This window comes from Rhinolophus sinicus, chromosome 2, assembly GCF_057876585.1.
Source record: "Rhinolophus sinicus isolate RSI-liver-muscle chromosome 2, RSI-T2T, whole genome shotgun sequence".
Taxonomy (NCBI): Eukaryota; Metazoa; Chordata; class Mammalia; order Chiroptera; family Rhinolophidae; genus Rhinolophus; species Rhinolophus sinicus.
Genome location: NC_142502.1, coordinates 68,324,355 through 68,336,778, shown reverse-complemented (window position 1 = coordinate 68,336,778; position 12,424 = coordinate 68,324,355). Strand labels below are relative to the sequence as shown.

Genomic DNA, 12,424 nt, shown 5'->3' with positions numbered 1-12,424 from the left:
AGGAAAACCTCTATCTCCCTTTGAGATTCATGGGTTCCCAAATAGTGTGGCTGTGTGCCCCTAATATCTCTTGGATATTTGGTGAAACAGGCCATGCAACTGTTCATTGGTAACAGACTGACTTATATTTAGAACCGCTGTCCCTCTCGAGGCTCAAGCATTGTTATTGGTCTAAGTCCCCAGCTCCCTCTTCTCTGACATGTCTTTTCCGCAAGGCTCCTCTGTTTCTCAGTACACACAGACCATTGGCCAATTCACCTGCCAATCCTGCAGGCCAATGTAAATCTTAGAGCAAGACTTGAGTCCTAACTTGGTTTACTCTTCTAAGGAAAAACCTCAGGGCTATCAAATTTTTTTAATGTTATTTTGTGCAGAGTAACAATTTTCATGTAGATTATGGGGAAATTGCCTAGGAAAAAATGGAACAGCAGTGGTTTGTGATATATGGTACATCCATATGATTAGACACAATATAGAATTTGTAAAGTGATGATTATGAAAGTTATGTAGCAACATGGAAACATGCTCATTATATACTATTAAGTGGAAAAATCAGGATGTAAAATATATGTATATTATGATTACAACTATTATTAGGATTTTTCTTGCGTAGGAATAGAGAACATTACAGCAGTGTTAGAGTGGGGACCATGAGATATATCATAATAAAAGAGAATTTATTTTTAGAGTGTTTTTTATACAAAGTAATAAAGTACTGCATATATACTTTACTAAATTGTTAGCAAGTATTAAGCATTGCATAACCTTCTATTCTTTAAAACACAGTCCCTATGTACCAGTACTAAAGACTCTTTTTGTCTGTCTGATTATTGCAAGAACTGAAATAAATATGTTTTTTCTTTCTCCCTCTTAAACTCTATTCTTCCCCCATACCCTCTCTCCCCTCTCCCCTCTCCCCTCTCCCCTCTTCTCTCCTCTCCTCTCCTCTCCTCTCCTCTCCTCTTCTCTCTCTCTCTCTCTCTCTCTCTCTCTCTCTCTCTCTCTCTCTCTCTTTCTCTTTCTCAGCACAAATGATTTGTTAGGTAATCTGAGAATGGAAGATTTAAAAAGAAACAATTCACCTTTTACAGTACTATGCTAATGCCTTTATAAAAATTTAACCCTTTCTGTTAAGACTTATAAGTTTATTAGGGTCACAGCAGAAAAGAGATGTCACATTCAAATGTTTTAATTGACTAGAGTTTAATAAAAGGCAAAGGTCTAGGTAGATGTAGGGAACTGGGAAGGGAGGGTGAAGCACCTAGGAACCCACAGCTGTGGGAAGTCATTGCTACCTCTTGTCCGAAGGAGCAGGGGTGAAGGAATGGTCCTGAAGCCTAGTCAGATTTACAGTCATGGAGGAGGGGCTACCTGACAAGAGATGTGGCCACAGGGAAGCAACAGCTACTGAAACAGCATGAGGGGAAAGAAAGGTACATGTCCTGGTCTCTCCTCCTACCCCCCAATGACCTGTCAGTGCTTCCCATTGACCAAACCCTATTTCAAGCCAAGGGGCCAAGGTAGCCTGGCTTGTTTCCTACAGTTTCCATTTTTCTGTTTATTTTGTTTTTCTCTTTTGTTTTATATGTGGTGGTTGCCAAATGTGTTTTTTCCAAGACTGAAGCATCAACAGCTGATTTGTATTGTGGTATATTCATGCAATGGAATATTAGTCAACCATAAAAATGAATGTTGAGATATGCTGCAACATGATGAACCTTCAAAACCTTATGCGGAGTGAAAGACGTCAGCTCTAAAAGGTCACATATTGTATGACCCAGTTATATGAAACATCCAAAATGGATAGATCCATGGAGACAGGATGCAGATTGGTGTTGCCAGGGGCTGGGGAAAAGGGAGAAAGGGGAGAAATGGTTGAGGGGTTTTTCTTTGGAATGATGGAAATGTTTTGGAACTAGGTAGAGGTGGTAGTTGCACAACATTATAAATGTACTAAATACGACTGAATTGTTCACTTTAAAATGGTTAATTTTAATTTTGTGACTATCACCTCAATAAATTACTTTTTTAAAAGCTAACTGGGTGACCTCTGGTTGTGTGGCATGACAAGCAGTGGCCTTCATTTCTGGATGATTAGGCAAAGAGCTATCACTTCGAGAGGGCCCAACATTGTTGGTATAGAAAAGGACTTCCTCTGAGGCTTTTTCTCAAGAAAAATGTTCTAATCTCCCACCAAAAGGGTGGCAGCCTAATTTATTCAGTGCTGCTGAGATCTGGGGTCTGGGTGTAACATTAAATTCTGTGATTTCCACCTTGCGCATTGTTTTATTTTTGCTCTGACTCAGGTTTTCCTGATCTGAAAGGCTCTCTCTCTCAATTTCTCTAGGCGCTAAACCTCTGGTCTCCATGGGGAGGTGGACAACTTTTTGTTCTCCTGAAGGTGAGGGAAGAGAACCTCCAGTTTTCTTCCCCTTGCTCAGTCCTGCCGTCTGCCACACTGAGACCCTCCAAGGGCCTTGGCGCCACTGCTTCCTGTTGGATGGTTCTTGCTCCACTGCCCTTCCTCCCATTGTTGGGTTGTCTTCTTCTGGCACAGCTCCTCTCACTTGTTTCATTTTTTTTGACGATGCACTCCTGTCCCCTCTTCCGTTTCTTTGTCATTGGCATGTATACTTTTAAAAAATTTTCTTCATTATCGTTTTAATGCCACTCAGGAAGGAGAGGAGACATACCCATTTGTTGTTCAATAGACTGGTCTAACTAGAGGTCTGTACACTTTTTCTGAACACTTGTCAAGAAAATTTCACCTCAGAATGAAAAGAATGCTGTCCTATCGTCAGCTCTAAAGTTCTCAGACAAGTTAACAAAATACCCAACCTTTTCTTACAGCTGATTTTGAACTTTTAAAATGGTGATGGGAGATGGTGAGGCATGACAGGACTTGGCGGGACCCACATTTATTAAATGACAGTTATGTGCCAGGAGAACAGCACTTATCTCCTCAGGCTTCAAGTGCCAAGTACCGAAACTTTCTGTTTCTTCTTTATGACGGTCCATTCAATCTTGCTTTAATGCTGTCTTTGGTAATTTCCTCTCTTACCTTCAATCCCTTAGATCAGAGAAGTCAGATCTCATTTTGACTCAGTGAACTCTTGAGCCCCTAGTGCCTGATTCAATCAATCTCTCATAGTGAAGATAGAACTGGTTGTATAGAAGTTGCACTGATGCTTTCCACCAAAAGGAGCCATAGAGGTCAAGGTAAATAACGGGCATGATGATGCCTAATGACTTCCAATGTAGTCAGAGGTTGACATCATTGATTTTTTTTTTTAGTCCTCCAGCCAGCCAGCAAGCTGTCCAGAGTGCCCCTCCTGGGAATAGTGCTGGAATAGTGCTTGGTCACTTTTGTAGCTTCTCTGGGGTGTCCCAAGGGTAAAGGCAATCAAAAATTGTCATAGAACCTGCCAAGCCTTTAGAAGATCATCATCTATTTGATTCCTTTTACCCTATAATTTTTAATAATAGTGAAAAAAAAAAAGAACATTATCTCTTGGAATGCTCCCTAGAAGAGCATTTTTAGTAGAGTCTGGAACCTAAAATAGGTATTTATCCTGTGGAAGAGAGCAGAAAAGCCTTCAAAGGTGGGGGCACATGTAAGACTTGATGTGAGAAAAGGAGATTGTTGGCCTCACAGTTTTAAAGGACACTTTCTCAAACAAGTGGCCCCCAAACTTAAAAAAATTGCAGCCTGCTTGAATTTTAAACTTAATAAATGTTCTGTCAGCTCCCTGACTTGAAATGAAAGTTACATTAACCAAAGACGTGCCTTTGGATGTATGTTTAAATAAAGCACCTCTCAAGAAGATGAAAATTCTATGTAATTTTACATAATTAAATGTAGCTATTTTGTCATACTACAATTTTCCGCTTTGCTCTTTATGCCTACAATTTTGATGCTCGTCATGGATTTGGATAGTTTATTTCAGTGCAAGCTTACCCACATTTGTAGGGTGCAGATGGTAATTACTCTCTACCCAAAACCAGACAAGATGCCCCAAGTTCTCAGTTTGATGATGTTTGGAAAATTTTTAGCAAAGAAAACAGTGAATGCTCTTCAAATCTGAGCACAAACCGTGAAGACAAAAGTAGTTTCAAAAGGCCACCTTTATTTCTGCTTCTCTCTGCCTTTTCCACTTCTCCTTTTCTTTGGTGAGAATCTGATTGAGCATATTGACATAAGCATTGCTAAAAAGGCTGAGGCTACCATGTAATTCCAAGGGCTAATATGTTTTCGATTACCAGAAACTTTTTTTTTCAACAACCTATCTTTAGGATACATTTATTTTCTTGTCTCTTCAAATAAAAGATTGTGCAGAATATCAATGTCTGAAGCCCTATGAGTTTTGTATGCAGTTTTTTCTCCATTCCCTTTCCATCACTCATGGAAATTAATATTTTGAATTTTCTATGCTTTGTGTGTAGAAAATTATTCATGTACTAAACTCCATGAGGTTAGAAAAGCTGACCTAATTTTTGAGCATCGTTGAACGAACTATGTTATTATGAGCATAATACAGGGCTGTGGGTCAAGGAGATTACAAAAGAAATGTAGGATCAAGTTCACGCTCCCCAGAACATACAATCCAGTTAAGCAGAAGGAGTACAACAGTCATTTGAAGTTTTCTTTTAAAATAGATAAACTTGACTCTCTAAGACCTGAGAAGGTCAACATAAAAATAGGAAGAGAGTAACAGTGCAAAGATGATGTTACTATGTGGCAGTTGTGCACTTTTCCAGTGACTTGTAGGTGAGTAACATTTGGACAACCCTCGGCTTGCTCGTAGTCTTACAGCTCCATACTGCGCACTGGGGCTCACTATGGACAACAGAATCCCTGTTCCTTATGCCATTGGCTCACAGACATTTGGAGCAGTGAGGTAAAAGTTACAGATAATTCACAAATGTTTCCAACCAGCCCACCATACCCTTTCTTTCTAAGTTTGGAATGACTAATAATGGTCCTCCAGTGATGTTTGAAGCTTCTTACTTAAGTTCGTGTGTATATATCGTGTGCATTTAGAGGGTGTTTATCACCTAGATATTTGTATTTTTACTGTGAATTCCAACATGCAATTAACACTAAACCCGAAATGAATAAGACCAACTAAGGAAGAAAAGAACAACTAGCTACCATGTTTCCCCGAAAATAAGACCTAGTCGGACAATCAGCTCTAAAGCGTCTTTTGGAGCAAAAATTAATATAAGACCCAGTGTTATGTTATGTTATGTTATGTTATGTTATGTTATGTTATGTTATGTTATATTAGACCCGGTCTTATAGTAAAATAAGGAGGGATCTTATATTAACTTTTGCTTCAAGAGACACATTAGAGCTGATTATCTGGCTAGGTCTTATTTTTGGGGAAACAGGGTAACATCCTCAAGACACAGCGCAAATGACCAAGGCTCTGAAATGTTCTACTGGCAGCTACAAACAAGGCTTGCAGAGATGCACAGATACTTGGATTAGGCATTGTTATTGAACCTGAGGAGAGTATTTGATGGATAGTGAGATGAAGGAGATCTGGGTTTATTTCTGTCTTGATGAGTGGTGGGTACGCCTGAGCCATTAAATGGTGGTGAGAGGACAGCCCTGCTCTCTGAGTGTTCAAAGTAATTTTCAGACAAGTATTATTCTACAAGTAAAAGGGATTTATCAGTTTATTTCGGAGGTTAGTGGAGACTCTTTGTCCTCACTTTTTCTTCAAGACTCTTTGTTACAGCCACTTACATCCAAGTGAGTGAACCCAATCTTTTGTCAGGAGCTTCAAATTCTGGGACTCTCAGCTGAGATTAAAACCCAGACTTGTTCACACTGTTAAAACAGACTCATGATAACAGGAACAAGTGTTGGCAATTCATGGAAAGATAGATTTGCTCCTATTTTGGCTTTCTCTGTATAATCATTGAACCTGTTGAAAGCAACATTGGGGCCAGGAATTCATTCTGAGAAGGAGGCTAGAATATGACACTTTTGGAAATATTTGAAAAGCAAACGATCTCACTACAACTGGTATTAGTCTTTAGATATAATCACTCAAAATAGTCTTATGGTATATGCAGTTTGTGTTTTTTATAAGTACTGAGTGTGTTTCAATTCTCTGCAAACCATTTTCAGTTTCTAGACCAATGACATAACCTTGAACCTGCAATAATCAAAGCAGGAATTTCCCTGTTTGGCATTGAGCTCTACTCATTAGGTGTTAATGAGGCAGACGTTATAGAGCCAAGTCCCAAGTGAGCCAGTTGGCTTCATATTGAGAGAAACATCTTTCAAAGGCACAGATTGAATTCCCATCTCTAGGCAACAACAGGCAGATGCTTATCATGGGAAGCAATTCTATCTTGAGGAAAAGGTATGGATGCTTAGTGTACCATAGCACATACCTGTAAGTGGGAGGGAAAGCACCAAATATAGCCTACTGTTTAGAGTAACTCTAGTATCCTGCTCATAGACATAGCACCATTTTCCTTTAGTGGTGAGAGGAACATTTTTTAAAAAGGAAAAAATGAAGTTACCTGTGTATGGAAATCCAATTTTAACTTATAACCCAGTGTCCTGTTGACCTCAAAGTGATATTTTGTTCTACATAGAATGTCTTACACAATATTTTCAGTGTTGCTCCTGGTTTTCATATATTTTGTTATAAACATCTCCCATTTTTCCATTTCATAATAATAGTGCCTAATCTACAGAGTAGAAAGGAAGGTACATAAGTCAGCTTATCTATTTATCCATCCATCCATCTAGATTTCCAGTACTCTTTCTGAGGTGTAATGTATTCTTGCTGCAATCATGTTCTCTTTGCTGACTCCTAAATCCTTTGAAATCTGGCTTTCAGTTCTGCTAATTGCCCCATATTTCTCTCTCAAAGTTTACCTAGTTAACCTCCATGTTCAATATCTATTCTCAATCCCTAGCCTGGGCACAGGAGAGAAGAAAGGCAGATTTCAGAGGTGAGCCATCTCCAAGGAGCCCTGGACCTATGCCAGCTGGGAGAGTAGACATGAAAAGTCTTGTCACCTCCCACCCCCAGCATGAGAACTTTTCCATGGCTGTATTTGAGCAAATAACCAGAAGTTCTGTCAGACTTTCATGTCTCTGATTATCTTGGTTCTCCTTCACCCTAATGATCCTCTCACATCGAGCCCAGTGCAAAATGAAAATGTGGACTCCCTTGTTCAAAAAGCAGGAAAAGTACCATTAAAGATAGTAAAATATCAAGGTTTTTCCTTTGTCTTCCAGTTTCTCTCTTCACTTGTGGTGCTGTTTCTCTATTTGCTATTTAATGTCATTCTAAGTAAAGTAAAATTAAAATTTTAAATTGATAGTATAAATTTTACTGTTTATTTTTATATTGCACAACAATTTTAAATGCAAATATAAGAGCATTTAGTTTATATGTAGGATTACTGAAATTACATAATCAGTACTTTTTGGCTCATATAACCATATGTATTTCATTCTTAACAGAATAGTGGAATCTCTGCACAAAACAGACTTTTTAAATGTCATGTCTTAAGAATAAATTCAAAATGGATTAAAGATTTAAATGTAAGATCTGAAACCACAAAACATCTAGAAGAAAATATAAGAAGAAGGTTTATAGACATTACACAGAGTAATATTTTTACTGATATATCCCATCGGGCAAGGGAAGAGAAAAAATAAACATGGGATTACGTCAAACTAAAAAATTTTTTCACAGCAAAGGAAACCATCAATAAAACAAAAAGGGATCCTACTGAATAGGAGAAGATATTTGTCAATGATATATCTGATAAGGGGTTAATATCCAAAGTTTATTTAAAAAACTCATTCAACTCAACTCCAAAAAAATAAACAACCCAATTGAAAAATTGGGCAGAGGACACGAAGAAACATTTTTCTAAAGAGGACATACAGATGGCAAACAGACATATGAAAAAATACTCAACCTCACTAATCATTAGAGAAATGCAAATAAAACCCACATTGAGATATCACCTCATTCTAGTCAAAATGGCTATCATCAATAAATCAACAAAGAACAAGTGCTGGCGAGGATGTGGAGAAAAGGGATCCCTCATGCACTGTTGGTGGGATTGCAGATTGGTGCAGCCACTATGGAAATCAGTATGGAGGTATCTCAAAAAACTGGAAATGGAACTACCTTATGATCCAGCGATTCCACTCCTAGGTATTTATCCAGAGAAATCCAAAACACTAATTCAAAAAAATTTATGCACCCCTATGTTTATTGCAGCACTATACACAATAGCCAAGACATGGAAACAACTAAAATGCCCATCGGTAAATGACTGGATTAAGAAACTGTGGTACATTTATACAGTGGAGTATTATTCAGCCATAAAGAAGAATTAAATCTTACCATTTGCAACAACATGGATGGACCTAGAGAGAACATTACGCTAAGTGAAATAAGTCAGACAGAGAAAGACAAATACCATATGATCTTACTTATATGTGGAATCTAAAGAAAAGAATAAATGAATGAACTAATCAGAAACAGTCTCAGAGAAATAGAGGAAAAACTGAGGTTGCTAGATGGGAGGGGGGGCAGGAATGAGGGAGAAGGTGACGGGATTAGAAAGCACAATCGGTAACCACAATTGCCACGGGGATACGAAAGTCAGTTTGGGGAATATTATCAATATTGTAAAGATTTTGTAGGGTATCCAATGGATACTTGTCTTATTAGGGAGACCACTTCAGGGAAGATGTAGATGCCTGATCACTGCTCTGTACACCTGAAGGTGAAGCTGAATAATAATGAATGTAAACTATAATTATATATATATGGTCACAAGAAGTGGAGTACAGAATTAGGAATAGAGACAGTGGAAATGTAACAGTTGTATGTGATATCAGAGGGGTAGTAGATTGGGGCGGGGGCTATTACTTTGTGAGGGGTATGAATGATAAATGTCTAACTATTACATTGTCTTGTACACCTGAAACTAATAATACTAAAAAAAGAATAGTTTTGGGAAAAAAACAAAGCCACGTCTTGATATGCACACATCCTACCAACACTCTCTAACATCAGCTTCTGATGAGTAAGGAAGGACTGAAAGGAAAAGGAACTGTCGGTTGCCTTATCTTTACGTTTTGTTCTGCCATCATTTTCAGTATAAGTGGTTGGCTAATACAGGGAAGTAACATAAGAAAGGATGCAAGAGGGTTTTTAGTCATTTCATGTTTCTTTGAATGCCATTGATTTCTTTTAAACCAGCAAATACTGGTTTGAACAGAAATCATGGCCTTTCAGGACTTTCAGGCTTCCGCAACACCTCTGACTGAGTTGAAGATGGAACATGCTTACCTTGTGTTCACTTTGAATCTTGCTGAACTCCCACGCATTGTGGACACTGGAATTCTGTTCTCAGGAGACATCACGGACGCTATCTGTGTATAGGGAGGCAAGGCATGGTGGACATGCGTATTGAGCATATTTCCTCTACTCACGGACATGCTCCATTTACCCATCCAACATTAGTTACAAAATACAAGTTCAGAAATAAAATCTTGAAGAACTTCAAGGCTGTAACAATGGAGCATTTCACTAGTCTTGGAGGCCTTTGAGCGTGGAGTCTTGTGAGACTGCACAGGTCACACACCCATAGAGCTGGTCCTGTACTCTATCTGGTTTCTCTGTTTTACCCAGTCCACCTAATATAAGTGTCATGTGTAGTTCTGTCATCATCTTCTCTTCCTAGATTATACTCACCTTACAGTCAATTAACACCCATTTCTACCTCCCAGGTTTACCCCAGGCTCTCAATATCCAAGTGCCTGCCGAATACAACTCAACACATAACATGTCTAAAATAAAATCCATCATTTTCCTCCTAAAGCTGATCGTCCCTGTTTCAGTTACTGGAACCAAAATTTTCAGTCACTTGTTCTGCAGTCTACAGGATGCTGATAATATGGTAGTTGTCCAATATATACTGATTTATTGCTCATATTGAAAATCTGTACAAATTGTAAGATTCAGTCTCAATCATTCAGAAGTTGGTTGTTCAGGTAGATGATCCATATTTTTATTTCTTTTCTACTTTTAAAATTATTTTTATAATGTATCTTCAAGATATTGTACAGAAGCAAGGAATTAATATAAAGTTTAACTATCCATTTTTACTGAACTCTTAACTGAAAATTTTTAGCAGGAATGGCATCAATATTAATAGTTAAAATGGATACTGGGATTTGGAGCAGATGTCACTTACATATGCTCACACTTTGCCTTTCAGTCAGTCCCAAATAAGCAGTTTCATTTCTTCTTTTCTACTTCCGATTTTTATATAGATGTGCTTATTTATAAGCACAGTGGGCCTCAGACTTAGTCCCTTTCAAAGCCACATTGGCTACTGACTTGTTATTTGTATTCTTTGTTGAAAGAATTGTAATTGGATGGACTTTAATTATGGTGTCTTGATATTTCCAGTGCTTCCCACTTCTGGGTAGGCCATAAATACAATCACAGTATTTTGTGTTGTTTTTCTGGCACTTTCAGTTGAGACTAGAACCCAGGAAAGTTTCAAGGGTACTGAAAACACCACCACCACCACCACCAAAAAAAGACAAACAGAACTAATAAAGAAAAAAGGAGGTTTGGATTATTTCAGACCTCTTTATGGTATTTGGTTTATATTTAAGTGAGGTTCAAGTCAGTTTCTGTTATTATGGGACTCTTCAAGTCAGTTTCTAGCCATCTTTGCTTTAGGTTTGGCATGTGGAAAGCTGGGGCTCATCCAGTCATTAACTGCCTGCAACACCAACGTAGAATTTTTACTTATTTCAGATGGCCCAGGAACTGGAAATAATGTGCTACTTTTATAATAAATCCAAAGAAATGCCAAAATAACATGTGGTTTCCAAAAGTGGCCCACAGATCTGTTAGGCACAAGAACTACGAAGCTAACTTAGAATCCAGCATCAGCCTCTCCATCCAAATCTGTATTTCTGACAGAAATTAAAGTGCTAATTATTTGTGAAATTTGAAAGTGAGATTTTTAATTTACTTCTAGGCTAAGATGTATTTTATTTATGGTACATTATAGCAATCCTCTAATTTGGAGGTACCCAAAACAATTTTATACTAGTCTTTAATGTCTGAACAGTTCTGTGACATTTCATTCTGCAACATCAGAGTCAATAAAGCAAGATATCAATCAATTAAAAAACAGTAACTGAATTTTTTATGTATCTAGCACTGTTATAAAACGGCAATAAAATGAATAAATCCTACCTTCAGAAAAATGAATATTTTGAGGTAACAGTAACATAGGCATATGAATAATGATGCATTTTTGATAATCATGGATTCTAGGCTAAAAAGTACCTCTTTTATATTCCTTTCAACTGTCAAATTTGTTTAATAAGATTTAGAAGACATAGTATTATTTTATAATATTTAGGGTTCTGAAAATATCAAGCCATAAATTGTGGCTTATCAATTTTGGTTCTGCTAAAGCTGTGTGAGGAAGAAATTTATTAAAATAGCATTAAGATAACAAATGGCATTTGAAATCCCTTCTAATCTAGAGAGCTTATGATTCTAATTGTATGGAGCCAAGGGTTATCTGCATTAGATTTGAAATATATTTTCTTTGTATTGCTAACATCTATGCACGCATTTCACTGAAAATCCCTATGTAAATCACTTTCAGGTGACATCAGTGAGGTGTTCACGCCGGGGGTGTGCGTAGAGTCTCTGTAGATGTTCCAGTTCAGCACTCATCCTGTTGCCCTGATCTGCACCACCTGTTTCTACCCAAATGTCCATCCCACTCTCCAGGGGATTATATCCTCCCTGATTCTCCCTTCGCTACACCACTGCCCTGGAAGTCTCTCCTATAAACAGGTCAATTTGAAATGACTCTTTAAAAAAATTCAAAGAACCATTGTGCCAATCCATGAATTGTAGTCAAAAGATTCTTATTTATAAAGTCAAATAAATATTATACTTTCTTTGTTCATAAATTTGTGTTGTCTATTTTCCTCTTATGTCTGTTAAATTCTTTTCTTTGATATCATAATCCATTTTAGTTGGTTATTATTTTCCCATTTATGTTTACTGTATCAGTCAACTTCTGCTAGGTCACGCTGTGGATCTATATAAGCACTGGAATCACAGCGGCCTATAATGACTAACCATTATTTCTCTCTCATGTACTTGCAGACTGAGGGGCAGCCTTAATTCTGTTCCATATCTTTTCCATTTTGGGCTTAGGCTGAGGGAACAGTTCCTATTTTGGTCTGGTAGAAGCGGGAAAAGAGCAGTGCAGAAGTGTGTTGGCTCCTACAACTTCTGTTGCAAAGGTACATGCATCACGTCGCCTCATGTTTTATTGGCCAAAGGTTATCAGATGGCCAGGCCTGACCCAGTGGGATGGA

The 12,424-nt window shown here is 37.9% G+C and overlaps 1 protein-coding gene across 2 annotated transcripts in view; it reads left to right on the top strand.

Moving 5' to 3' along the window:
- The window catches only part of BCKDHB (branched chain keto acid dehydrogenase E1 subunit beta), a 219,477-nt gene extending 207,467 nt beyond the window's left edge, over positions 1–12,010 (top strand). Inside the window, exon 11 of one of the 2 annotated variants that reach the window (XM_019729566.3) lies at positions 11,698–12,010. The gene's annotated coding sequence lies outside the window, so the exon portion shown is untranslated. Of the gene's footprint in view, positions 1–2,347; positions 4,341–11,697 lie in introns of those variants that run through there. The other variant, XM_074333225.2, reaches the window with a different exon arrangement.
- Positions 12,011–12,424: the final 414 nt, after the last annotated feature.